This window comes from Cornus florida, unplaced genomic scaffold (assembly GCF_030987335.1).
Source record: "Cornus florida cultivar Cherokee Brave unplaced genomic scaffold, ASM3098733v1 CherokeeBrave_3.0.0_Hap2_Chr06, whole genome shotgun sequence".
NCBI classification, from domain to species: Eukaryota; Viridiplantae; Streptophyta; class Magnoliopsida; order Cornales; family Cornaceae; genus Cornus; species Cornus florida.
The window spans coordinates 52,295,011-52,309,888 of record NW_026775576.1 but is presented as its reverse complement, the minus strand read 5'-3'; the positions used below and the strand labels follow the sequence as shown (position 1 = coordinate 52,309,888).

At 39.3% G+C, this 14,878-nt stretch overlaps 1 pseudogene; it reads left to right on the top strand.

The window, feature by feature from the left end:
• Positions 1 to 973, top strand: part of LOC132314100 (thaumatin-like protein 1b) — a 69,601-nt pseudogene extending 68,628 nt beyond the window's left edge.
• Positions 974 to 14,878: the final 13,905 nt, after the last annotated feature.

Here is a 14,878-nt window from a genome sequence, read left to right as displayed (position 1 = left end):
GTATAAAAAAGTACTATATGATTGTTCATGAAAAAAAAAAAAAAAACGACACCACTTTTTCTTAAAAAGTAAAATATTTATGTGAAGCCTATTTATCTAAATGGTTTTGATTTGACTAGTATTTAGCGGCTCTTTTTAAAAGGCCTGAATGCAAATAAAAATTTTATAAATTCCAATGAATGGTACTGTAAGACATTTAGCTATATATTGTGTGTTACAGGGCCTCACTCAGCCACATTCACATTCACAAATAACTGCCCTTACACCATTTGGCCCGGAACCCTTACCGGCAGTGGTGGCGCTCAATTATCGTCAACGGGATTCGAGTTAGCATCTAAAGCCTCATCATCCCTCAATGTGCCTGCGCCATGGACGGGTCGGTTTTGGGCACGGACTTCTTGCTCCACGGACGCCAGTGGGAAGTTCACCTGTCAGACTGCCGACTGTGCCTCCGGTCAGACAGGTTACAATGGTGCCGGTGCAATCCCTCCGGCAACCCTAGTAGAATTAACCCTAGTAGCCAACAATAGACAAGATTTTTACGACGTTAGCCTAGTAGATGGATTCAACTTGCCGGTTTCCATCACCCCATAAGGTGGAATTGGCAACTGCAGCACCTCCTCATGCCCAGTCAACGTCAATGCCAAGTGTCCGGCTGACCTTGTGAAAAATTCAGATAGTGCCACAATTAGTTGCAAGAGTGCATGCGCAGCATTTAATCAGCCACAATATTGTTGCACTGGAGCTTATAACACAGAAGCGACTTGTCCACCAACGAACTACTCTCAATACTTTAAAGGGAAGTGTCCTTTGGCTTATAGCTATGCCTTTGATGACAAAACTAGCACATTTACTTCAATGGTGGACCTAACTATGCTATTACATTCTGTCCATGAGAAATAGGACAGACGAGAGAATTTTTTGTTTAGTATTAGCTAAAACAATTTAGATTTCTCTCTTGTAATTTACATCTTAATGTCTTAATTTGTACTTGTGGTCACAGTACTTGACCTATAAATAATGGGTACAATAAATATAAAAATAAAATGAACATGTGGAGGAGATCGATCTTCCCACTTACATTGAATCAGTGTGCAAATTAACCCTGGCATCCATTTGATTAGCAAGTATTGCGAGTTCTATTTGTAATTCTCTACTCAATCGATCAGCAAGTATCCATGTTCTTATGCTTATTGTATAATCAATAGGACAATAGGTTCAAAATATAAGAATTTTTTGATTATTATTATTATTATCTTTGGAAGGTAATAAACATTTTATTGTGTATGTTTGTTATCAATGATCAGCATTGAACACCAAGGAGTACCATGCTAGCTTGATTATCAATTAAGCATGTATATTTGTATGTTTAACTCCATTTGGATATATGGAAATTAACAAGGAAGACTGAAGAGTTAAAGTAAAAGAAAGTAAAATGAATGAACCGCAGGGGAATAAAAAATCTAATAATTTAGCATGTAAATTTGTATGTTTAAATACGTTTGGTTAGATGGAAATTAATAGTGAAAAGTGAAAGTGAAAGAAAGTAAAATGAATCAAAGAAAATAAAATTTTCATCCTGCATTTGATCTGAATTTTAAGAAAATTATCATTTCAATAACATTGAAACTTACCATAAAATAAAGGGCATATATTATTCTAAGTTCATAAAATTTTCTCAATAAATCAAAATTTTTCAGTATTTTTTGTAGGAAAATTTTATCAGAGAGTTAGGTGGTTATGGAAGGTAACTTTTCCTCAAAATTTTCCTTTCCCTTTTAACCAAACTTGAAAATTGGTATTTCCTTTCTTTAATTTCTTTCTATTTTCATTTAACCAAATGGAGCCTTAAAGACCTGATAAAATCTTGCTATGTACCTATATGGTCGCTTAGAGCATCTCCAACGGTCTGTTAAAAAACCCTTTTGTGTAAAATATACATTGCCACATACGATTTGTAATTTTTTTCATCTCCAGCAGTCTGTTAAGATACACTGCCACATTACCAACGTGTAAAATGGTTGTGTATTTTACACAGCAATATTACACAACCATGTAAGCATATTTTCTCTCTCCTCCCCCTTTCCCACTAGCGGTTCTCTTTCTTCTCTCTCATTCTTTTATGCATCTTTATTTCCCACTTTTCTAGCGTGCCATAGAGAAGAATCTGCAACTGGCGGCAAGGTAAGAACTACTCGACCATCTTTTATTTATTTATTTATTTTTTTAATAAACATAGTTTGATTCATCACTTTCGTTTGATCTTATCTTTTGCAATCATCGCAGTAGATTCTAGGGTTTTTTAAAAAAAATTTATCCTTTTACATTCTATTTTATTGAGATAAATATGTACTAGCAAAAGATTAGATATATATTTTAATCACGTAGTTTCTACATACTTGAATCTTATTTTATTATTTGTTATAAGTTAGAATTCCGATGGCGACGGCGTGAAATGTTTGTTATTGGCGGGATGGGAAAGTGAAATATAAGGGAACATTATTATGTTTTTTCCTAATTGAGGAGGATTGGACAATGAGGTTTAATCGCGAAAAAGTAAAGTGAATCAAGTAGATTTGTAAAAGTTATGTAGGTCTTTGGGTATGACACGTGGTTGGTTATTATTGGGGGATTTTTTTTTTTTTTTACACAAAAGGTATAAAACAACCATTGGAGCTAAAAATAGGTAATACAAATTTTTTGTGTAAATCTACTTTGACACATCAGATTTACACAAAAATATATACACAACGGTTGGAGAAGCTCTTATATTGGTTAAAGATTGTAACCATAATAATAGTGGAATGAAAGAAATTAAATTTTCAATCGTGCAATATTTGATTAGCATGAATTTTTTGTAAGAAAATAATGGGAAATCACATAATTTAGCATGCAAATTTGTATGTTTAAGTATGTTTGGTTATGACGGAAATAATAATATATAATGATTCAGTTACCTAAACAATCTGAATACCGTAAGTGCAAGATATGAAAGCTTGTGTTATGAGCTATCCCAAAAACCACTGATCACCTAAATCCTTTTGCAAACTAACTTAAGTTGTTGATCGTCTTACTCGTCGATTAAGCGGCTACTAGAGTCATCTATATCTTTTCCACAATCCAAATCCTAGGGTTGATGGCTACTAGATAAAGATCGTGTTGAGAGAAAGTAAAACTTCAAAACCTTTTTTTTACATCTAATCGCATATATCAAAATTATATAATCGATGTAATTCAATTTGATTTTCATGATTATAATATCTTATCACTCTATTATATTTTGAATTCTAAATTTAGAATTCAAATAATGTGGATGCTCCACGGGTTGTGGGTTTGGGACAAACCCGACCCATGCTCCAACATCTTTCACTCTTCCACATAGGCTGAGTTATTAATTTTCCATATCTCTCATCTACATATCTTGTTTCCACATACAAGAAGTGGATCGTGCGACCGAACGAGAAAAATTAGGGTAGGAGTACTATATTAAGTTACCATCAAACTAATATAGTACCTCACTATAAACAAGTAATCTCATCTATGCCCTAGACCATTCCGCTTCACCAGATTCAGCACCCTCCATCCCTCTTGAGACTCTTCTCAAAACGATGCTTGAATCCCATAATCTGTATTATACTCATTACCATATCAGTAAACAAAATTCCGATATGGTCGTCTGGGCAATGAGTCATAAAGCGATAGTGTAAAACAAAATTATCATCCCTAGCTACTCACATTAATCCAATTGGACTTAACTACTTTCCTAGATATACCTCGCCGGACTGCATCAATTATGATCCTTTAGGTACATATTAAAGTAGCGACATTAAGTCTTTTTTTCATAACATTGTCCTAGGTTATAAGAGCATAAGCAGAACCAAAATAATATGGTTGACAAAGCTCACACAATGACGAAGCAGGGATGCATCTAGTCATTTTCTATTAGTGGTCGAATAAATAACACATCCAATATGTTATGTATGCTATGACGAAACTCCTACTCAATTGGGTATGTCAAGCTTATAGAATATCATACAAATCTTAGTCTAGACGTTATCTCATCATCTAACCTGAAACCTTCAACACATTCACTCTCTCAGTGCTTGTTTAAATGTTCGCATTCGGCTATCTTCAGGCTACATGAAGTATATGGATTACTACCTTTATGTTCGGTTCTTATAAGAACCTCATCTTGACCTTGTCAAGGTGACATATATCTCAAAATAAATTCTCCCACTCACTAAGAATTACATATCTCATCTTACTCGCTATATAAGCGCCAAGGTGATTGCTCGTGTGAGAGAGCCAATCTAAGCCTGATGACATTTTTCAAGAAATGTATGTTTACAAACAATCATCTCAATATGAACATAAAATCATTTATTGATGAAGTAAATGTCATGTGGTGTCCAATACATCAATTCCTAAGTAACAGACTCTTAACATGGGATGTAAAAACATATCGTGGGATGTCAACCATCATACTGGCTGTGGATATATGGCTTAGGGTCACCACCACTTGTGCAACTTTATCTCGAACGTTATAAAAATGAATGTCTATGTGTTTGGTATTCCCATGATACTTAGGATCCTTGGCATATGCCAAAGATTCTATATTATTACAATAAATAACTACAACATCTTGCCTGCACGACGCTATGTCAAAGCACTGCGAGAATCTATGCAATCAAACTGCCTCCTATATTGCAAATGAACAAGCTACATACTTTGACTCCATCGTGGACAATGATACACAAGGTTATTTTTTGCTACTACAAGAAATAAGTCCTCCACAAAGTTTGAATGCATAACCTAAAGTGGATTTGCGATCATCCTTGTCGTCAGCCCAATCAGCATCACTGTATCCTCTTAATCTCAAGTCCCCACCTCTATAACACAGCATAAGATTAGGGGTACTTGAAGATATCAAAAGATCATTTTTACTGCTTTCCAATGAGTAAGTCCAGGATTACTCTAGAATCGACTAACCAATTCAACTGCGAAGCTAATATCCGGTAGAGTACACAACATAACATACATCAGACTACCAACTGCACTTTCATTAGGTACTTTGGAAATCAGTTTCCTTTCTTCATCTGTCTTAAGGCACTGACTAAGTTATAAGTCACATCATTTTTCTATAGGAGTGTCAATGGGCTTAGAGTGATGCATTCGAAACCGCTCAAGTACTCTCTTAATGTAAGTCTCTTGAGACAAACAAATAAGTCTCTTTGAGCAATCTCTAACGATCGTCACCCCTAAGATATTACTAACTTTTCCCATATCCTTCATTTCAAAAGTCCAAGACTACCACTCTTTAATGGCGCGATAATCTCCTTCATATTATTCCCGGCAAACAAGATGTCGTCAACATACAACGTAAGGATAAGAAAACTTTGCTTGGATCATTTTGCATACACATAGTGGTCTTCTTTTATCATTTCAAAATCATGAGATAACATGGATTTATGAAACCTTGTATACCACTCTTTAGACGATTTCTTAAGACCATAAATAAAATATTTAAGATGGCAAACTTTGTGCTCGTTTCCTTTAACTGCAAACTATGGTTGAGTCATAAAGATCTCTTTTTCTAGTTCTCCATTGAGAAATGAAGTCTTACCATCCATCTGGAAAAGTTCCAAATCCATATGTGCGATAATTGCTTGGATAAGGCTTATAGAGATAAACCTCACCATTGGGGAGAATGTCTCTTTATAGTTTATACCCTTTTTTTGGGTATAACCTTTTGCTACAAGACGCAGCTTGTATTTTTCAATTGATCCATCTGCTTTGCACTTTATTTTCAAGACCCACTTAGATCCAACGGCAGTACGCCTAGCAGGAAGATCAACTAACTCGCAAACATGATTCTTATCTATAGAATTCATCTTATCCTCCGTAACAATCATCCATTCTTTACAAGCAGGTGAAGAGAGCATTTCACTAAAAGAAGTTGGCTCATCTATATCATCCAATGGAGTACATAAAAGTGTTTCCCCTTCAATCTCAAAATGACGACGACGAACCACTCCACGTTCACTCCTACGAACCCGACTCAATTGAGAATCCAACGGTGGACTCCCATTAGATTGAAGATTACTTTTATTCTCTGCGGCGATTTCAGTTTGAGAAATTAATTCCCCACCCTCGCCATAAGGAGATAAGTTATCTTTAGATTCCATCATCTCATAGAGCTCAAGATCTGTTTTTGCATCACCAATGCTCGGGAAATCATCCTCAATAAAAGTGACATCACGGGACTCAACCGCAGTCATTCCTTTGTCAAGTTGTTCACCATACATCACATAGCCTTTTGAGCTTTTAGAATATCGAATGAAAATATTTTTATTAGCTCTCGGGCTTATCTTCCCATGTTGATGAGAAGTTGTGAACATAACCAGCTCATCCCCATGGGCATAAATGTCCCAACTCTGGCTTCCGGCCATGCCAAAGGGTCATAGGAATTGACTTAAAAGGCACACTGTTAAGAATATAGGCAACAGTCATTAATGCATCTCCCTAAAAGCTAATAGGGAGATTAGCTTGTGCCATTGATCGGTTGATCAACTAACATCAACCTTCGCAATAGCACGAATCATTGTAAAATAGGGCTATTGGTCGGGTAAGTCGAACCACTGGGACTACGCTAGTCTAAGGCAACCTAAGTGTTTAGAGTCATTCTTAGGATGATGAAGGGGTGTTCATAGAGGTTTTGTTTGCTGTCACTTAAATTAGGAATTCAAAGTGCATAAAACACTAATTTGCAAGGAATTTAGGATGAAAAGATTAAGAAGAGGAGACTAGGGAAGTGAATCCGTCTCCATCCCTATACATATGCTAGATTAGACCTAAATTTGGGGAAAAACAACATATGATGGTCAAGACTTACATAGCAACACATGGTTGCCATATAAGTAATCAAGAGGTACATTAGGTCTCAAACAAGTATAATCCATCAAAAGATAAACATGCTTAGACTACCTAACTAAGGTGTAGCTTATACACATTTACTTAAATGAGAGACTATCAAGTTCTTAACAAAATGATAAAGCACATGGAGTTAGAGATTAAGCATACACCATCAAAGGATTTCCTAAGCAATGGTCTATCAAGGTCACCTATCAACATGCCATGAAACCATTTCATAACCTTGCTTCCACTCTCACCATGAAAAACTCAAGCAATATGATTACTCTAAGACATCATCTAAGACAAGATAATCAACTTAAAGAAATCATCCATACATGTATCAACATTCATTACAACAAATGAGGTGCTCTTGGTTATGAAAAGACCATAAAATATACATGGCAAATCCCCAAAATAGACTATCCTAGGACATGCTTACAAGGGAGGGACTTCATCACCTCCCTAGAGAAAGAGTTAGTTACCCATTGCTAAGCTAGAAGAAGGAAGAAGCTCCATCCAAGACTCCATTTTCGTGCTCCTACTGTAGCACTCAAGAACACCCTCCTCCTTGCTCTCTTCTCTCTCCTCTATCTTGCTAAAGATAAAAGATAGCAAATGTGTGGCCTTTGGTAGCTTTTTATTCTCCAACAAAACCCTCTCTCTCTCCTCCAAGGAACACCTCCAACCACTTCATAAAGAAGGAAGATGGCATTGAGGAAACCAATGTGCAAGTGGCTGAAATTGAGCCATTTCCGAGTGCAATCTGCCTGATTTTCGAGCACTCGAAAAGTGATCTCGAGCACTCTAACTTAGTGCAATGTGCAACATGCTCCTCTTGCTCAGCGCTGACCTATTTTGGTAAAACTGCTATAACTTTGTGCCCTGAACTCCGAATGATGATCTGTTTGAAGATTTAGAGAGCTAATTCAGTGCTTTAAAAACTTCATGTTTTGATGAAGACCCAATTCTCAAGTTTGGTTGGTCGAAAATGAAGATCAAGGAAGAATTGCATTACTGCCAGGCAGTTCTGCGCACCTCTGGTAACAAGGCCATAACTCTCTGCTCCGAGCTCCGAATGACAAACTGTTTGAATATTTGGAAAGCTGATTCAGAGCTATAAATCTTTCATGTTATGAGGGAAGTCCAGTTCTTAAGTTTGCTAGGTTGAAAATGGCGACAAAAGTCAGGATCACTGCTGCCAGAAATTCAGAAATGGCATCCTTTTTGTTCAAAATTCCACAAGGCATCATTTTTGCTTCCTTTTTGCACTTTAACCTGAAAATGCATAAAAACATGCAAATGGAGTTAATCTACATAAAATAATCAATTAATGGACTTTATTAATGTACTTTAGGGCGCTTGAATATACAGTATTCAGCGCTTATCACACCCCCAAACTTACATTTTGCTAGTCCCTTAGCAAAACCAAAATGCAAAACTCAATGGAATGAAAACATGGGAATGCTATTACAAAAATATTCACCATGGCAAAGATAAACATAAACATAGCTCAAATACAACTTGAAACAGATAAAGAGCTGGAGACGGGATCATTGGGAAGACTACCTTGCATATATGAAGCATTGATACAAAAAATGGGAAAAACCATTTCAACATGCATGCATCAACATCATAGTCCATAAAAATAATTCAATTGTCATCTCTTAAATGGAAATAACTCAAACTCCAGTGAAAGTGAATTGAATCCTTAAGATGCGGCTTTTACTTTCTTTTCCAATTCCAAGGCACAAGTTTTCAAATCAATGAATTCTCCTTTACATGAAGTCCCTAAGGCATGATTTTATTTTCAAGACAACTTTTGTTGCCTGTTAACAATTTATTGCAACTCATAAGCGAAAAATAGAATGGTTGTGCAATGCTAAAGTCCCTTAAGCTTTCTAACCAACCTATGTAGCAAGCGTTAGGCCAACAACTCCCAAACCAGACGGCTTTAGGGTGTTAAGTGTAGAGACACTCCAAAGGGCTTAATAGCTCAAGTTAGAAAGGCTACGAACTCTAGCTAACCATGTTTATTACAATTTTTTTTGAATGACCGTGCAATGTTTAAGTCCTTTATGCTTTCTAACCAACCCTTATAGCAAGCATTAGGCCAACAACTCCCAAACCAGATGGCTTTAGGCTGTTAAGTGTAGAGACACTCCAAAGGGCTTAATAGCTCGAGTTGGAAAGGCTACGAACGTCAACTGGTCATTTTTTATTTTTTTATTATTATTATTTATTTATTTATTTATTTATTTATTTTTAAACTTAAATCATGCCAAAGATATTCATCTATCAGGTTCATCAAATCAGATTAACTAGGCCAAGGTCAAGGTTGATCAAGTTGCATGCCTCACAGTTAAGTTTCCAATGTGCATCTGTGCATTGTGAAGCTTATAAGAGTGTAAATCCAGCAAGAATCTAATTGAAACATTTATACAGACTAATTTGAATCTACATGATCATTTCAACTCAAATTTTTCTTTATTTTCAAAAATTTCAATTGCTTCTATACACAAGGTATTAAACATATGTTTCATCTCCGACAAGTGTCAAGTAATACTATCATCGCTTAGCAAAAATTATGAAACCAAAAATATGCCAAGAATGCTTTGATGCACCCCCAAACTTAAACTACACAGTGTCCTCAATGTGGGACATGGATGTAAGTTAGAGACAAAAATGACAAAGAGTATAAAAAGGAACAACAATACCCAGGGGGAGGAAACGGCATTTTGATACAAAAACCCCCAAACTTGAATTGGACTGTGCAACCTGGAGAGCATCACGAAGAACAAAAAGAAACAACCACAAACAGTATTAATAGCACAAGCATAAATACAGAAAAAGAATGTACCGAAAGGTAACAAAACAGAAAGAATTTGCATTGCAAAAAGAGTTTACATGATTACAAAAAGAGTTGTACAGGGATCATGTCTACTAGAGCAACCTATACATAGCAAATTCTTACAGTTCAAAAGGAAAACAAAAGATACAAGAGAAATAGGTACATATGAAACAAAAAGATAAGGTCCAACACGCGCAACAAGCTACGGTCCAGAGGGTAAACGGGCGAGGATAGAATGGAGGAGAGATTGAGTCTTACGCCGTTCAGCGGAGGCCAAACGACGTTCCTCAGTGGCGATACGATGGTCTTTAGCAGCAAGACGGCGATCTTCTTCAGCACGTGAAGAAGTCTCACACAGAGTCCGAGTGTACGCGGATAAAGAATTCTCAAAACGATCCAGTCGCTCATGAATACCGGCAAAGCTAACCCGGATGAAAGCCTGGTCCTGGTGAGAGTCGACCGGAGGCTCTACCCTTGCAGCGGCTGCTGCGGTGGAAGCATCCTCAGAAGGAGGAGGAGGAGCTTAGATGAACAGGGGTGCAGCAGGCTGAGGGGTATTGGAATGGCTGAGAACATTGATCCACAGGCGCTGGGTAAAAATTTTAATCTTTTCGCCTTTTGGTTCATGGGGAGGAACAACGAAACCCTTGTGCTGAAGGAGCCGAGTGATGAAAAACGGCAAAGGCAATTTCCAATTTCCAACTCACGGAACCCGTGCATTATGAGCGTCATGCCAAAACTTTATAAATGTGGTCCAAATGAGCTCTGGGATGGAGAACCATTGGCCTTGATCCATGGCATATAAGGCTTGCAAAAGGAGGCCCCTACGCTCGGTGCTATGCACCAAAGGGCAGACATTATGCTTAAAAACTGTGTCAATGAACCAGAGGCGTTCCGGAAGATTGGTTTTGCGGATAAAAGACCGGGGCCTATTGGGATCGTCAACAGTGCAAATGGCAGCGGCAATCTGCTCCACAGTTAGTGTATCCGGCTCCTCATATAAAGGGAGATTCTCACGATTGACAATGTCATCGGGGCACTCAATGGGGCAACCAAAAACCTGAATGATGTCAGTCATAGTGAAAGCATAGGTGGTGCCATCAATGGATGTAGTGAGAGAAATGGGTGGCTCTTCAGGGCATTGGAGATTCTGGTAGAAGAGGCGCACGACATGGGGGTAGGCAACCCTGGCAAAGGGTGCGCAAATGTGCTGCAGACGCCGATTAGTCAATTCGGCTACAGCCCACGAAGTTGTGGGTAGAATGTCAAAGGCATCCATGAGCGGAAATGAGAGTTCGTAGTTGAGTTGTTTGCGATCCCAAGGATCACGTGGTCGCTCACGAGTGACAGCACGGGCACCCGAAGAGGGTCTAGGAGGGCGAGAAGGACCGGCACGAGACATTTAGAGAGGTGGACTTGGTTGAGGAATTTCAGCGAACACCTGGCGTGCACCACAAAAAGGAGAAGGTGAAAATGAGTGGGGTGGATGATGAAACCCAAAATTTTTGACAAGCAAACAAGCCCTATTATCAACAAATCAACAACAAAGCATCAACAGAACCAAACTCCAACATTACAAGCCTATCCTCCTTGTAAAACACCATGAATGAACAAAGGAAAAGAAAAACAAATGAAGAGGACACAGACCTGAATTTCAGTGTATCCGAGAGTAAGAAAGAAGGCAGGAAGAGGGAGGTGAGATGATGGGGTGGTGGGGATAAGAGAGAGAAGGGGTGGGCTGGTTTGGGTGTTAGTTATGTGGGTTGAGAAAATGGTTGAGGTGGGTGATGTTGAAGAGAGATGACCGAGAGAGGAATGCATGGGGTGGTTCATGCATTGGGGCTGTTGGAAAGTGAGAAACTGAGAGATGGTGAGGGTGGATGATGGAAGATGAGGGAGTTTTGAGGTGCATGCATGGGGCTTGCATGCAAGGGGAGTAAGGTGGTTGTGGGGATGGTGGCGAGAGGGGTGAGTGAGAGTGAGGGTTTGTGGTTTTAAAAGGGAGGGAGAGAGAGGCTTGGTTCGAGCACTCGAAGGGTGCTTTCGAGTGCTCGAAATTGGGGCAGTGGGCTCAGCTGGTTTGGGTGAGAGAGCTCGGGCAATGGCGAGCACTCGAAGCTTAGCTTCGAGTGCTCTAGAAATCAGCAGAGAGGGTTTGGTTTGGGTTGGTGTGGTGGGTTTGTTGTGTAGATGGTTGGCATGGTGTGTTGCATGCATGGGAGGGAAGTGGGTATTGTGTGAGGTGGCATGCATGCATGGGGTGTGCAGGCGAGGTGGTGGTGAGGGTGGTGTTTTGTAGATGGTGTGCAATGCATGGTTGCTTGCATAGAGGAGAGTTGGTTTTGGTTGTGGGGAAGAGGAGGGTTGGGGTAGGTTGATGGTGGTTGGTATAAGTGAGTTGATGAGAGAGAGAGGTGGGGTGCAATGCATGGGTGGAGGAGATGAGGGTGGTGAAGTGAGGTTGGTGTGTTTGAAATGAAGGTTGTGCTGTAGATGCCGAGAGCTGGGAGCTTGGAGTGAGGAGAGAGAAAAGGTGGAGGGGCTCGGTTGTGTAGAGAGAGGTTGGTGAGGGAGTTTGGTGTTTTGCATGCATGCATGGAGCTTGCATGCATGCGTGGATGTCTTGGGTGGTGAAGGAGAGGTGGTTGGGATGGTTGGATGATGGTGTGAGGTGATGGAGCATGCATGGTTTGCATGCTTGGGTGGGGAGGTGTGGGTTGTTTGGTGGAGAGTGGAGAGGTGATGGAGTGGTGGAGGAATGTGGGTGTTCATGCATGGCATGCATGAGGTGAGGAAGTGGGTTGGGGATGCAGGGTGGTGAGGGTTGGGTTGGGGAATGCCGAGAGGGGAGGTGTGGGTTTTTTTTTTTATTTTTTTTTATTCTTATTCATTGTGAATGCATGCAAAAGTCCTATGCAAGGATAAACATGATGCGATTGGGATTTTGCCTGGATACATTGGCTTGAAATTGAAATTTTTTATTTTTTATTTTTTATTTTTTTTATATATATATATAGATCAATGGAAAACTTTCCAAGCCTTGATACATCGCAACATGATGCAAAATGGATGGAATTCTCAAAAATGAATATTTCAAGCATAGAGAATTTTTGAAAATTTTGCATGTCAGTCCTAAATTCAAGCCATGCATGGAAAATTTGAAACTTGGCGCATTATTCCAATCCAATGCATGGATGATTTTGAGAAAAAATTGGAAAACTTTTCGACTTCTCTCTAATGCATGGATGATTTTGAGAAACCATGATCCAACATTGCATTGAAGATAAGAGGCTATGCATGTGAGAGCCATGTCGAAAGTCTGAGAAAATTGTCTGATAGAGCCAAAAACTTCCGGGAATGAAAACAAGAATGAAGAAGGTCTAAGAAGCCAGTCTAAAAATGCGGAATACAACTTAAGATAGTTCCAGAGAAAGTTAAATTTTGGCATTTCTACACCGTTTCCCAGAAAATTTGCAAGGCACGAGCAATTTCAAAGAGAAGGAAGCTTGGAAATTGAAAGAATTGCTTCCCTTGCTTTGCTAAATTTATTGTCGATAGCTAGACAAAGCTAGATCAGGCACTAATACTCATAAATTGGATCCGTCAAGAGGACTTCCTCAACTTTTCGGGTTAGGATGGTGCCGTCAATGCAAGGCTTAAGCCTGTGGCCATTTACCTTGAAGAGTGATCCACCTGCAGGATCATGAAGTTGGATTGCTCCATGAGGAAAGACGGTAGTGACAATGTATGGACCATCCCATCTTGACCGGAGTTTACCGGGAAAGAGTTTCAAGCGGGAATTGAAAAGCCAGACCTTTTGTCCCGGGGCAAAAGACTTCTTGACGATGTGTTTGTCATGAAAAGCTTTAGTCTTTGCCTTGTAAATTTTTGCGCTTTCATACGCGTCATTACGCAATTCCTCAAGTTCATTTAATTGCAACGCACGATTAGAGCCGGCTTGTTTGAGATCAAAATTGAACCTTTTTATGGCCCAATAAGCACGGTGCTCTAATTCTACCGGGAGATGACATGCTTTGCCAAAGACAAGTCGATATGGTGACATGCCAATGGGTGTCTTATAAGCAGTCCGGTAAGCCCAAAGCGCATCGTTTAGCCTTACTGACCAATCTTTGCGGTCCGGTCTAACCGTTTTTTCCAAAATGTACTTAATCTCCCGGTTAAAAATCTCTACTTGACCACTCGTTTGAGGGTGGTAAGGTGTAGCAACCTTATGAATGACGGAATACCTAGCAAGGACGGATTTTAGATAACGATTTCGGAAATGAGATCCGCTATCACTAATGATTGCTCGGGGCGTACCAAAACGACTAAAGATGTGAGACTGAATGAAATGGATCACGACTTTATGATCATCGGTTTTGGTAGCCTCGGCTTCAACCCATTTAGACACATAATCCACCGCTACAAGGATGTACTCATAGCCATAAGAAGATGGAAATGGTCCCATGAAGTCAATCCCCCACACATCAAAAATTTTAACAATTAAAATGTTGGTGAGGGGCATCATGTCTTTTCGGGACATGGATCCAAGTTTTTGACATCGTTCACACGATTTGCAAAAATTGTATGCATCCCGAAACAAGGTAGGCCAAAAGAACCCGCTTTGAAGAACTTTGTTAGCGGTCTTTTTGGTACTAAAATGGCCTCCACAAGCAAGAGTATGGCAAAAATTTAGAATGCTTGTGGCCTCGGTTTCAGGAATGCATCGCCGTATGATTTGGTTCGGGCAATACTTGAATAGTTCCGGATCTTCCTAAAAGAAATGCTTGACTTGGGAGAAAAACCGGTCCCTCTCTTGTTTGGACCAATGAGCTGGAATTTTGCCAACCGCAAGATAATTGACAATATCCGCAAACCATGGAAGAGTAGAATGTGAAACTTGAAGAAGTTGCTCATCCGGAAAGGAATCACGGATGGCTGCGAATTCTGAAGATTTCTCAATAAGTAAGCGAGAGAGATGATCGGCGACAACATTGTCGGTCCCTTTTTTGTCTCAGATGTCAATGTCAAACTGTTGAAGTAAGAGGATCCATCGAATTAAACGGGGTTTTGTCTCTTTTTTCGCTAACAAATGCCTAAGAGCGGCATGATCTGAAA